This window comes from Quercus suber, unplaced genomic scaffold, assembly GCF_002906115.3.
Source record: "Quercus suber isolate HL8 unplaced genomic scaffold, Cork oak 2.0 scaffold_108, whole genome shotgun sequence".
In the NCBI taxonomy this organism is placed as follows: Eukaryota; Viridiplantae; Streptophyta; class Magnoliopsida; order Fagales; family Fagaceae; genus Quercus; species Quercus suber.
This window is the reverse complement of record NW_027069573.1, coordinates 913394-925046: the sequence shown is the minus strand read 5'-3', so window position 1 is coordinate 925046 and position 11653 is coordinate 913394. Positions and strand designations below refer to the sequence as shown.

At 37.3% G+C, this 11653-nt stretch overlaps 1 long non-coding RNA gene, 1 other non-coding gene and 1 pseudogene across 2 annotated transcripts; 2 read left to right on the top strand and 1 right to left on the bottom strand.

Moving 5' to 3' along the window:
• The first annotated feature begins 918 nt into the window (after nt 1-918).
• On the top strand, nt 919-5317 carry LOC111989688 (uncharacterized protein At1g01500-like; annotated as a pseudogene).
• Nucleotides 5318-7639: 2322 nt separating this feature from the next.
• LOC136068305 (uncharacterized) lies at nt 7640-8736 on the bottom strand. The gene is made up of 2 exons (XR_010629683.1): nt 8187-8736; nt 7640-8080 (listed from the first exon to the last, which is right to left on the bottom strand). It is a non-coding gene; the product is annotated as an uncharacterized LOC136068305 (long non-coding RNA).
• A 1557-nt stretch (nt 8737-10293) lies between these two features.
• On the top strand, nt 10294-11390 carry LOC112033867 (uncharacterized). The gene is made up of 2 exons (XR_010629682.1): nt 10294-10843; nt 10950-11390. It is a non-coding gene; the product is annotated as an uncharacterized LOC112033867 (transcript).
• The last annotated feature ends 263 nt before the right edge of the window (nt 11391-11653 follow it).

Below are 11653 nucleotides of genomic sequence, written 5' to 3'. Positions count from 1 at the left end.
CCCTGGATGTTTATGTTGTTTGTGAGTCTAGCTCTTAAGTAACTTAGTCTCCTTTCAGTGACAGCAGTTGGCCATTGAGTTTCTGGCACCTAACAATGAAATCACTTAGCAGCGAGGAAAAAACAAAGTTTTATAGATCCCACTTTGTGTGGCTGGTAAGATTATAACCTTGCAAGTAACTTTTTCATTCATCAAAGAGGAAAAGAGGGAGATGAAAAATCATTCTGGTGCTGGTCTCTGCATTCCATCGAAAGGAAGCCTTTTGGGGAGCAATCTAATCTCAAGGAGTGAATATTCACACTCAATTCGTTTTTCAAGCTCATTCATTCCCCATAAGAGAGAAAGTCTCAAGATAATATCGAAGAAGGACTAAAGGGACTTGAAATATGTCCTCAGGCTTTCATCATTAAACTACATCACACTCATTTCCGGGCAATGAATCAAACTCTAGGTATTGATATGACCCTCGGTTGAATATTTAGCCCTTTCCGCTTCATCTTCACTCAGATTTCATTTCAACACCAACCATTTTGAATTTTTTCGGGTTTTCCAAGTTTTTCCCCTCAGGCATCAATGTTAAAAATCCAAAAATTGTTCATACCCCAAACAAAAAACCGTGACATTTACCATACAGTACACATGAAGTTCTCCATTGCTACTTGCTGTTTTCTAAGAGTTTATTAATACACTAGAATTTTCTTTCTTCTTTTCGGTTGCAACTTTGAAGTGTAAGCTCTCTCTCTCTCTCTCTCTCTCTCTCTCTCTCTCTCTCTCTCTCTCATACATTATGAAAAAAGATAAATCCTATTAATTCCGAAGATCGTTGATAATAAAATCACAAGTATTTCCCCTAATTGCAAGATGGAAAAATTGGTAAACAATATGAAAATTGAAGAGAGAGAGAGAGAGAGGTATACCATGGTGACGACGCCCCGCTTGGGCTTGGAGCTAGGGAACGACGCCGGATTGAGAGAGGAGGGACGGAGCTTGTGGCCTGAGAAGTCGGAGGAGACGCTGCCTCCGACGAAGGGAGCGACGAAGTTGGTGGAGAGAGAGGCTCTAGGAGAGAAGGTGCGGTTAAGATTTACATTTCGCGAAGTTCTGGGGGGTGCTACTAACGTGTGCCGGTGGAGCGCTAAGCTCGAAGCTGCGGTTGCCACCTCCATAGCTTGCAGTGTGAGAGAGAGAGAGAGAGAGAGAGAGAGAGAGTAGTGAGAGTGAAACGAATTGGAGAAGATTAGAGAAATGATGAACCTAGTGGGCTGGGTTTGGGTTCTAATTTTTGGGGAACCAAACCCAAATTGTTAAGTGAGGTCGCACTTCGAACTTAGGCCACATCTACTCACTTGTTGTGGGCTGATGAATAAGGTTTGACCCTTGGAGGGTTGTGACTTGTGGAGCAATTGTAGGACTATATCATTTATTACACGTTAGATTGTGACTGATAGTTTGTAGCACCTTATATGAATTCATTACCTTTTCTCTTCTACTTATAAATATTGACAGTTTTTTTTTTAGAATATTAAGTATTTTTTTAACACACAGGAAGGAGGAAAAAGGTCTTAAAGATACTGATAAGTTAGAGTTATGATACAAAAAATTGAGATTCTTTAATTGCGTACTTAATAATTATCTTATGCATCTACCATTTTACAGCGTGAAAGTTTTGTTATAGAGTATAATCCATATGCTATTTCTATAAGTGGAAAGATGTGTAATGTCTTCTCCAATGCAACGGTAAGAGTATAGAGGATTCCCATCTAATAATATATATGTGCAAGGACATAACATGTTACAAGATATGATGAAATGTTAATTTTAAAAAGGAAGTTAATAAAATGTTATTGTGGGAGTAAATGATCCAAACATATTTTTTGTCCATGGACCCTATCCGAGGATGATCAAAGATTCACATATATGTTAACCAAAGTCTGACACGTGGACCAAGTCTGAGTAGCGAAGACGTTAAGATCATTTTGAAACAAAGCAAAAATTGTGAATGAGAGGTCCGAGAAGAGAAGGCAAACCGGTCTGCCATCCGAGGATCCCAAGGAGCAAAGGCACCTCGGGAGTACTTTATGTAACTCCCTACACCGGAAAGTAAAACTTTAAGGAAGACAACAGAGTCGTGCAAGCAACAAAAGGAGGAGATATCTAGGAAGGTAACTACCACCTCCCCATTCAATGCACTACACCAACTGAACTGACCACATTTATGAGAAAAAAACACCTGAACAAAAATTTCACAACCCACAACCCTCTCTACCACCTCCAAAAGGGTCTTAATGGGACAGACATCCAATTGGTTCCCCTGAGACGTACAGATGGAGGGATGAGATGCAATGGAATGGACTATATAAGGAAAGGAACCCCACAAAAAGAGGGGATGAACATCTTACAAGAGAGAGAGAGAGAGAGCACAGCACCATTCTGTAAACACGTCACTCTTATTTATTAATGAGAAACCCATCATCAAACTTGCCCGAGGAGGAGCTTATACTGAATTGTTGTTCTTTTCACTCATACTAACTGCTTTGGTTCTATTGGTCCTAAGCTTGTAATTTTCTTAGCATTGCAATTGACTCAAAAGCCCACTCTCTCAAAAATTCATTGTGTTGGGCTTCGCTTGAAGGACTAGGGGCCACTATTCTAGGTGGGCCTGGGCCTTTCTTTTTTAGTCCTTACAATTACAAACTAAAGTGACAATAAATATGATTAACAGTACATCAATTTGAAAGGCTTATAGTGTAAAATTTGTAGCATGCTTTAGAAGTTATAAGAAATAGGTTAGCATGAGACACGACGAACCTAATTTTGAATTTTAGGGAACAATTTTATTGTTAACTTGTTTTGAAAAAAAATATTTATATATATATATATATATACTATATATAATTCCTTTCTTTCAACTGGACTTTTATATGGTTCAAAAATACCTTCATTCATGAAGGATAACTTTATTTAGAAATAGGGTCATAAATGTCAAATAACAAATTTTAGTTTGAATTCAAAAGGAGAATTCTTAAAATTTATGATTTTTTTTTCCGTTCAAAAAAGAAATTACAGTTACTGCATATCTCTAAAGTTTATCATTTTTATTTGTTTGAGAAATTAAATATATATATATATATATATATATATATTTCTAAATTATGATAGATACAAATTATTAATCTTTACCCAAAAAAATAGAAAATCCTCTGAGCATGCGCACAAGCGCATGCTCAGAGGCTAATACTATTTATAGAAGGATTTCCCTCTTTGCACTGAACTTTTATGTAGTCCAGAAATACTCTTAAACCTTAAGTTTAACAGTGAAAAAAATTTAAGGACAGCCCGATAAAAATATGTCTCAAACTTCACTTAAAAATGTCTATAAAATAGGACACTCTCCTACTAATCCATGTCTTTAAAACAAACATATAAAAAAAAATTTATGATACTAGACCAAAAAAAAAAAAAAAGCCTCATCACACGCGCTTTGCGAGTGTGATGAGGCTAGTGTGTGTGTGTATATATATATCATAAAGTTATTGTTCAAAAGTGACCAAAAAAATAATTGAAATTAAAATTAAAAAAAAAAAAAAAGGTTAGTGTGTGTCGTGGTAGAGTTCATTGTTGTATTTGAGACAAACAATTTTTGTGACCGTGTCACAATCTACCATACCTAAAAACAATTAAAAAATTATAAATGTAGCCATGACATTATTGCTCAATGTAACATGAGTTATTATTTCATGTGACAAAATTACTATCATTTATTATTTTTTTATTGCTGCTCAAAGTGATATTTAGGGTCTGTTTGGATACCACTTATTTTGCTGAAAACTGAAAAGTGAAAACACTGTAGCAAAATAATTTTTAAATATGTAAATAGTGCCGTGGAACCCATTTTTAATGAAAAAGTTACTAAAAAAAGAGGTTTGTGGGTCCTGTGAACAGTACATGGAACCCACTAAGAAACCAATTCTCACATAAAATGCTTGCTGGTCAAAGAGGTGGTGGGTCCTGTGCATAGTGCACGAGACCTACTGACAAACACTCCATGTGAAATGCGCACGTTCATAAAAAAAAATATAAATAAATAAATAAATAGAGGACACACTGACAACCAGACGCGTAGGAAACAAGCTCAATCCAAACATATACTTAGAAGTTCCATAAAAAAATGATCTTTAGAAAATTAAAATATAAGAAATAAGTTAGCATGCCACATGATTGAGCCTAACTTTAAATTAGATGTAGTTGTCATATTGTGACAGGTTACTATTAGATATATATATATATATATATCATAAAGTTATTGTTCAAAAGTGACCAAAAAATAATTGAAATAAAAAGAAAAAAAAAAAAAAAAAAGAGAGGTTAGTGTGTGTACTGTGTCGTGGTAGAGTTCATTGTTGTATTTGAGACAAACAATTGTTGTCACCGTATCACAATCTACCAGACCTAAAAACAATTAAAAAATTATAAATGTAGCCACGAAGTTATTGCTCAATGTAACATGAGTTATCATTTGATGTGACAAAGTTACTATCATTTATTATTTTGTTATTGCTTCTCAAACCATATTCCACTCAATCGTGATACGCTTCTTGAAGTTAGTGGTGTTAGAGCTAGCATATATTCCGACGGTGTGTCAACCCTTCTTAGAAGGGATCGATTAGATAAGAAGTCTGAAGAAACTACATTTGTTAGCACTGATAGTATCAGGATGACAGGAAGTGTGAAGTTTGAGGTCTTTGATAAGGATATTCTTGTGTTATTAGGGGCTTTAGAATTGTGTAATAGTAATGGTTCTGTTGGAGAATCAAATACTCAAGGCCAGGGATGGAGCGTTGATTGTGAATCTGATATAACTCCGGGTACTGGCTTCTGTAAGGGTAAGTAATTGATAGGGCCAGACTTGGCTTCACCTACAATTGAGGTCTACATTGCTGGGTCCTTTTTGAGCACTCCAATTATCTTAACAAAGACTTTGCAGCTTGGTCATCGAAAAAAGCATACGAGGAAGGGCATGTTGGATTCGATACCTGAGTATGAGACGACTGAAAGCCAGAAAGGTGTTCCTTCCGGGCTTCATTTGCAGATGTCAGAATTCCCAAACCACAAACCAGAAAATGAAGACTACAATAACCCCTACATTGGGACAGCATATTTTGAAGATGAAGATGGAGAACTTTCATGGTTCAATGCTGGCGTAAGAGTAGGTGTCGGGATTGGCCTTAGCATTTGTCTTGGAATTGGAATTGGAGTGGGCTTGCTGGTTCGAACATACCAAGGCACCACCAGCAACTTTCGAAGGCGACTACCTTAATCCACACTTTCCTTGTTCGCCCTTCTAGCAAAAAGTGATATTTATAAATTCCATTAAAAAAAAGAAGTGATCTTTAGAAAATTAAAATATAAGAAATAAGTTAGCATGCCACATGATTGAGTCTAACTTTAAATTAGATGTAGTTGTCATATTGTGACAAGTTACTATTAGATGTGGACAACATTACTATTATTGTTTGGCCAAAGTAATTAGAAAAATTGAGATAAAAACAAAAGAAATAAGCTATTTGTAATATGGTGGAGTTCATCGTTGTTTTTGTCACATACAATCTTTTGAGACCTTATCACATTCCATCAAGAAAAAATGAAAAAAAAAAGTTTTAAATAAGGCAACAACAAAGCAGAGGTAGGTTATTAAAAAAAAGTGAGGATATTGTAGAATTATACTTAAATTAACGCTCCATTTGTTTTAACGTATTTTCACATTTTATGGTATTTGTTTTGCAGTAAAATAATTAGTCAAAAATAAAATATTTTCAGTCAATCAAATCAACTTAGGCTGCGTTTGTTTTGGGTGAAAACCATTTCCGGAAATGGTTTTCGAATTTTCCTTGTGTTTGGTTGCGCTGGAAAATGCAATTTTCCGGAAAATATGCTTAAAGTTTGACCAAATTTTCACCCTTGACCCGGAAATCATTTGAAGCCCTTATTTTACCTTCAAATGATTTCCGGAAAAGAGAGAGCCAGAGCCGAACCAAAACCGAGCGAGAGAGAGAGCGAGAGCGAGAGAGAGAACGAGCCTTCGACTTCGACTTCGCCGGCGTTCACGAGCCTTGGACTTCGCCGGCGCCACGAAGCTCCAGATCGCTCCAACGGTCGCCTCAAGCTCCAGATCGCTCCGAGCTCCAGATCGACTCCAACGGTTGCCTCAAGCGCCTTCGCGATCGCCTTCGCCTTCGAACCCACACGCCGTCGCCTTCGAACCCAAACCCGACCACACGCCGTCGCCGTCGCTTCGAACCCACTCGCCTTTGAACCCACACCCGACCCACACGCCTTCGCCTTTTGATCGGATTTGATGATTTTTTGTCTTTGGGTTTTGTATTTTTGTGGCTGTGGACTGAGGAATGATGTTAATGTTTGTTTGGGAGCTGAGGAATGAAAATTGTTAGGAATGAGAATTGTTGTTGTTGTTATTGTTGCCGGAATTTGTGTTGTTGTCGCCGGATTTTGCGTTGTTGTTGTTGTTGTTGTTGTCGCCGGTTGTTGTTGTTGTTGTTGTTGTTGTCGCCGGTTGTTGTGTTGCCGGAATTTGCTGCCGGAAAAAATTGTTGGAAAATTTTCCAAAAACAACCAAACACATGAAAATATTTACCACAATGCTATTTTCCTAATATAACCAAACACTTAAAAATATTTTCCTTTTCCGGAAAATAGCATTTTCGGAAAATATCTATTTTCCGGAAAATATTTTACGACAACCAAACGGACCCCTAGGCAAATTTGTATTTTACATTTGAAATTTTGGTAAAATATTTTACATTTACTATTCCCTCTCAGTCCCAGTACCCCTCTCACTCTCTCTCCCTCTCATGCTCTCTCTCCCTCACAATTTTCTCTCCACAACCTATCCCCCTTTGATCCCGCTCTCCCACGGTCCCACCCATTAATGGCTCCACCTTCTTCAACAACACCCAGCAGGGTAGTTTCTCCAAGATAGAAGAAGATGGTAGAACCTTAGCATCATTTCGTGATCTTCTAAGGCTTTACGAGCTTAGAAATCATTCAACATTCAATACATCAACAACTCAATTAATTGTATGCCACAAAAAAATACTATTTGATCTCCAATTTGAAGGTTCTCTCGTGATCTGGGTTTTTTGGTAGATCTGGGTTTATTGGCATATTTGGGTTTTTTTCTTGCAAATATGTGCTTGGGCAAATTTGGTTTTTTTTCGGAGCTAATTTGAGTTTGGGTTTAATTCATGGTTGTGTTTTTTTATTAAAATTTGAGAATTTTAGTTTAAGTTGGTGAGAATTTTGAGTTTGAGTTTTTTTTTTTTTTTTTTTTTCTTCATTTTACAATGTAGAAACATGCAAGGAAGATCTACACCGAAGAACAACTTATAACAGTCATCAAGAAAGATGTTTAATGACGAATTGAAGGCCAAATGTTATTTAAAGGCTCAATCTTGAACCGTGTACAGTGTTGTAGATGGGGAATCAATGCTGCCCTGTTATGCAGTCTTGGTAATTGATTGTGTTGGTGCAATCTAGAGTTAGGCCCACCATGATTTTTTCAAAGACTCAATTCAAAAGAAAACATGTTCAGAGAAATTCAGAAAAGAAAGAACCTTGTAACTGGAAAGGAACAAGAACTAATAAATCAAAAGACTAAATTACAATGATGGGAATTTAAATTCATCATCCTTCACTAAAACAGAGTAATTACAATAACATGAAATGAACAAGAAGATGCTAATAATTTTTCGATAAGTAAAGGAGGTTGCTGATTGAATTTGAAGGGGCAAACTCAGGAATAGCAATGTCACTACTCAATTCTTGGAACTACCAGGCTTCTCGTCCTGCCAGGTTGCTTGCCATTGCCTGTCATAAAAGGTTGTCTCATCCAGCAGTTTCTTTAAATTCTCTAAATCTTCATTCTTCCGGATCAGCAGGACTCCAACTACAGCTATAAACAGTAGAGTTTAACAAAAGAAGTTGCCCATTTGGTCAACCAAACCCACCCCAGTCAAGCTATCAACCAGATAAGCCATGAAGAAGCCTATCATTGCAGCACGGCCTGCATAAAACACAATATACAGCATAGACAGATTAGCAAGATACAGCATCTTACATATATACACACACACATTTCATTTAAGAGAAAACAAATGCACTGAACAAACCATTAAGTAGTTCTGCTTCAGGTAGATGGAACCGTTTTATCCATGCCCACCAAGGTATGATAGATGTGTCAAAAACTATGGGGGCATCATTACTGGATGTTTCCGGGTTACCCTCGAGCCATTTTCTTCTCCTAGCCTCTGAAATGAGTAACAAGGAGGTCCATTAGAAATCAAGTAATCACTAAGGTATATGGAGGAATACAAGTAAATTATTAAGTAATTATAATTTAATTCCATCTTCAACTCATCCCATCCTCTCTTCCCTTCAAGGCTTTAACAAGACAAGAAAAAGAAAGCAAGCATCCAAATTTCAGGCTAAATATAAGCAAAGCACAAATTACAAATATCTTTACCCCCATGGTTCATTCAGAAAGCTTATGTGAATATATTGTGTTTAATATTTTGAAAAATAGCATCATTCAATTCTTGTTCAGACCGAAATTTTATTCGCAAGTAGTCTGTGCGAAACTTAACCAACAAAGAATAGCACATCCACGATAATAAAATAAAACAAGAAATGTCATTGCCATCCTTATGCATAAAAGAGAGGGGGAAGAGGGGGGTGGGGGGGGGGGGGGGGGGGGGGGGGGGGGGGGGAGAAGGGTGTAAAACCCCCTAAGTTGCTATTTTAGCGACCCAACTGCTCAAAGCACTAGCATTAGGGGGTGTAAGAACCCCCAAGTTGCTATTTTAGCAGCCCACCCGCTCAAATTGAGCTCCATCCGAGTGTGGGTTGCTTAAAATTTTTAGCAACCATGAATAGTATTATAGTAAGGTTGTATATATACGACCTACTATTCATGGTTACTAAACATAAAAGCAAACATAAAAGTACATAAAAGCAAATAGTCAGACTCCTCTCTTTCTCTCTTTCTCTCTCTCTCTCTCTCCATTTGGGTCAGCTCCAAGAGTGCCTACAAATCTCTCTTCAAAAATGCATGATTTAATTTTTATTCCATAAACTCTCATGCCATTGTCACCTCTTTTAGATAGCTTTTGATATCNACAGAAATGTAGCTCAGAAGTGGAGGACTTTTATGTACTGGTGCAAGAATTAATGGTTGTGCTCTCGACTAAAGAACTAGAGGTTTGGGCTATGGTATCATGGTCCATTTGGAATGCAAGAAACAGGTGGTTATTTGACAAAAAGCAAACTCAACCTCGTGACATCTTGAGAGGAGCTATGAAACTGTTGCAAGATTACTAGAGACTCTGCTAATGATTGGACTGAACTGAGGAACATGGCCATAAGAACGTGCTGAAGTCTATTATTCGTATTGTAAGGCTAAAGTGCTTTTCTTTAAAAGATGCACATGTCTACGTTGTATTTGCTTTGGTCGGGTCACATGCAGCTGCATGCATAGGCCCACATACATCCCACTAGCATGTCTTGGAAGGTGTTTTTGTAACAACCATACAAATAGCTTGAATAAAATTCTATCTTTTACGTTCAAAAAAAAAATTCTACATATCAATATTATTAATTTTGTTTCATTCTAGCTGGAACAATCAAAAGATCTCTATCAGTATGTAAACTGAAAAGGTAAACCCCCATGTTCCACCTTCGACAAAATTTCGGCCCACTTTAGTGTGTTTTGGGCGTTCAAAGGTGTTTTGGTGAATTTCTACCGAAATCCAAGATCCGGCCAGTACGATATCAAAAGCTATCTAAAAGAGGTGACAATGGCATGAGAGTTTATGGAATAAAAATTAAATCATGCATTTTTGAAGAGAGATTTGTAGGCACTCTTGGAGCTGACCCAAATGGAGAGAGAGAGAGAGAGAAAGAGAGAAAGAGAGGAGTCTGACTATTTGCTTTTATGTACTTTTATGTTTGCTTTTATGTTTAGTAACCATGAATAGTAGGTCGTATATATACAACCTTACTATAATACTATTCATGGTTGCTAAAAATTTTAAGCAACCCACACTCGGATGGAGCTCAATTTGAGCGGGTGGGCTGCTAAAATAGCAACTTGGGGGTTCTTACACCCCCTAATGCTAGTGCTTTGAGCAGTTGGGTCGCTAAAATAGCAACTTAGGGGGTTTTACACCCTTCTCCCCCCCCCCCCCCCCCCCCCCCCCCCCCCCCCACCCCCCTCTTCCCCCTCTCTTTTATGCATAAGGATGGCAATGACATTTCTTGTTTTATTTTATTATCGTGGATGTGCTATTCTTTGTTGGTTAAGTTTCGCACAGACTACTTGCGAATAAAATTTCGGTCTGAACAAGAATTGAATGATGCTATTTTTCAAAATATTAAACACAATATATTCACATAAGCTTTCTGAATGAACCATGGGGGTAAAGATATTTGTAATTTGTGCTTTGCTTATATTTAGCCTGAAATTTGGATGCTTGCTTTCTTTTTCTTGTCTTGTTAAAGCCTTGAAGGGAAGAGAGGATGGGATGAGTTGAAGATGGAATTAAATTATAATTACTTAATAATTTACTTGTATTCCTCCATATACCTTAGTGATTACTTGATTTCTAATGGACCTCCTTGTTACTCATTTCAGAGGCTAGGAGAAGAAAATGGCTCGAGGGTAACCCGGAAACATCCAGTAATGATGCCCCCATAGTTTTTGACACATCTATCATACCTTGGTGGGCATGGATAAAACGGTTCCATCTACCTGAAGCAGAACTACTTAATGGTTTGTTCAGTGCATTTGTTTTCTCTTAAATGAAATGTGTGTGTGTATATATGTAAGATGCTGTATCTTGCTAATCTGTCTATGCTGTATATTGTGTTTTATGCAGGCCGTGCTGCAATGATAGGCTTCTTCATGGCTTATCTGGTTGATAGCTTGACTGGGGTGGGTTTGGTTGACCAAATGGGCAACTTCTTTTGTAAAACTCTACTGTTTATAGCTGTAGTTGGAGTCCTGCTGATCCGGAAGAATGAAGATTTAGAGAATTTAAAGAAACTGCTGGATGAGACAACCTTTTATGACAGGCAATGGCAAGCAACCTGGCAGGACGAGAAGCCTGGTAGTTCCAAGAATTGAGTAGTGACATTGCTATTCCTGAGTTTGCCCCTTCAAATTCAATCAGCAACCTCCTTTACTTATCGAAAAATTATTAGCATCTTCTTGTTCATTTCATGTTATTGTAATTACTCTGTTTTAGTGAAGGATGATGAATTTAAATTCCCATCATTGTAATTTAGTCTTTTGATTTATTAGTTCTTGTTCCTTTCCAGTTACAAGGTTCTTTCTTTTCTGAATTTCTCTGAACATGTTTTCTTTTGAATTGAGTCTTTGAAAAAATCATGGTGGGCCTAACTCTAGATTGCACCAACACAATCAATTACCAAGACTGCATAACAGGGCAGCATTGATTCCCCATCTACAACACTGTACACGGTTCAAGATTGAGCCTTTAAATAACATTTGGCCTTCAATTCGTCATTAAACATCTTTCTTGATGACTGTTATAAGTTGTTCTTCGGTGTAGATCTTCCT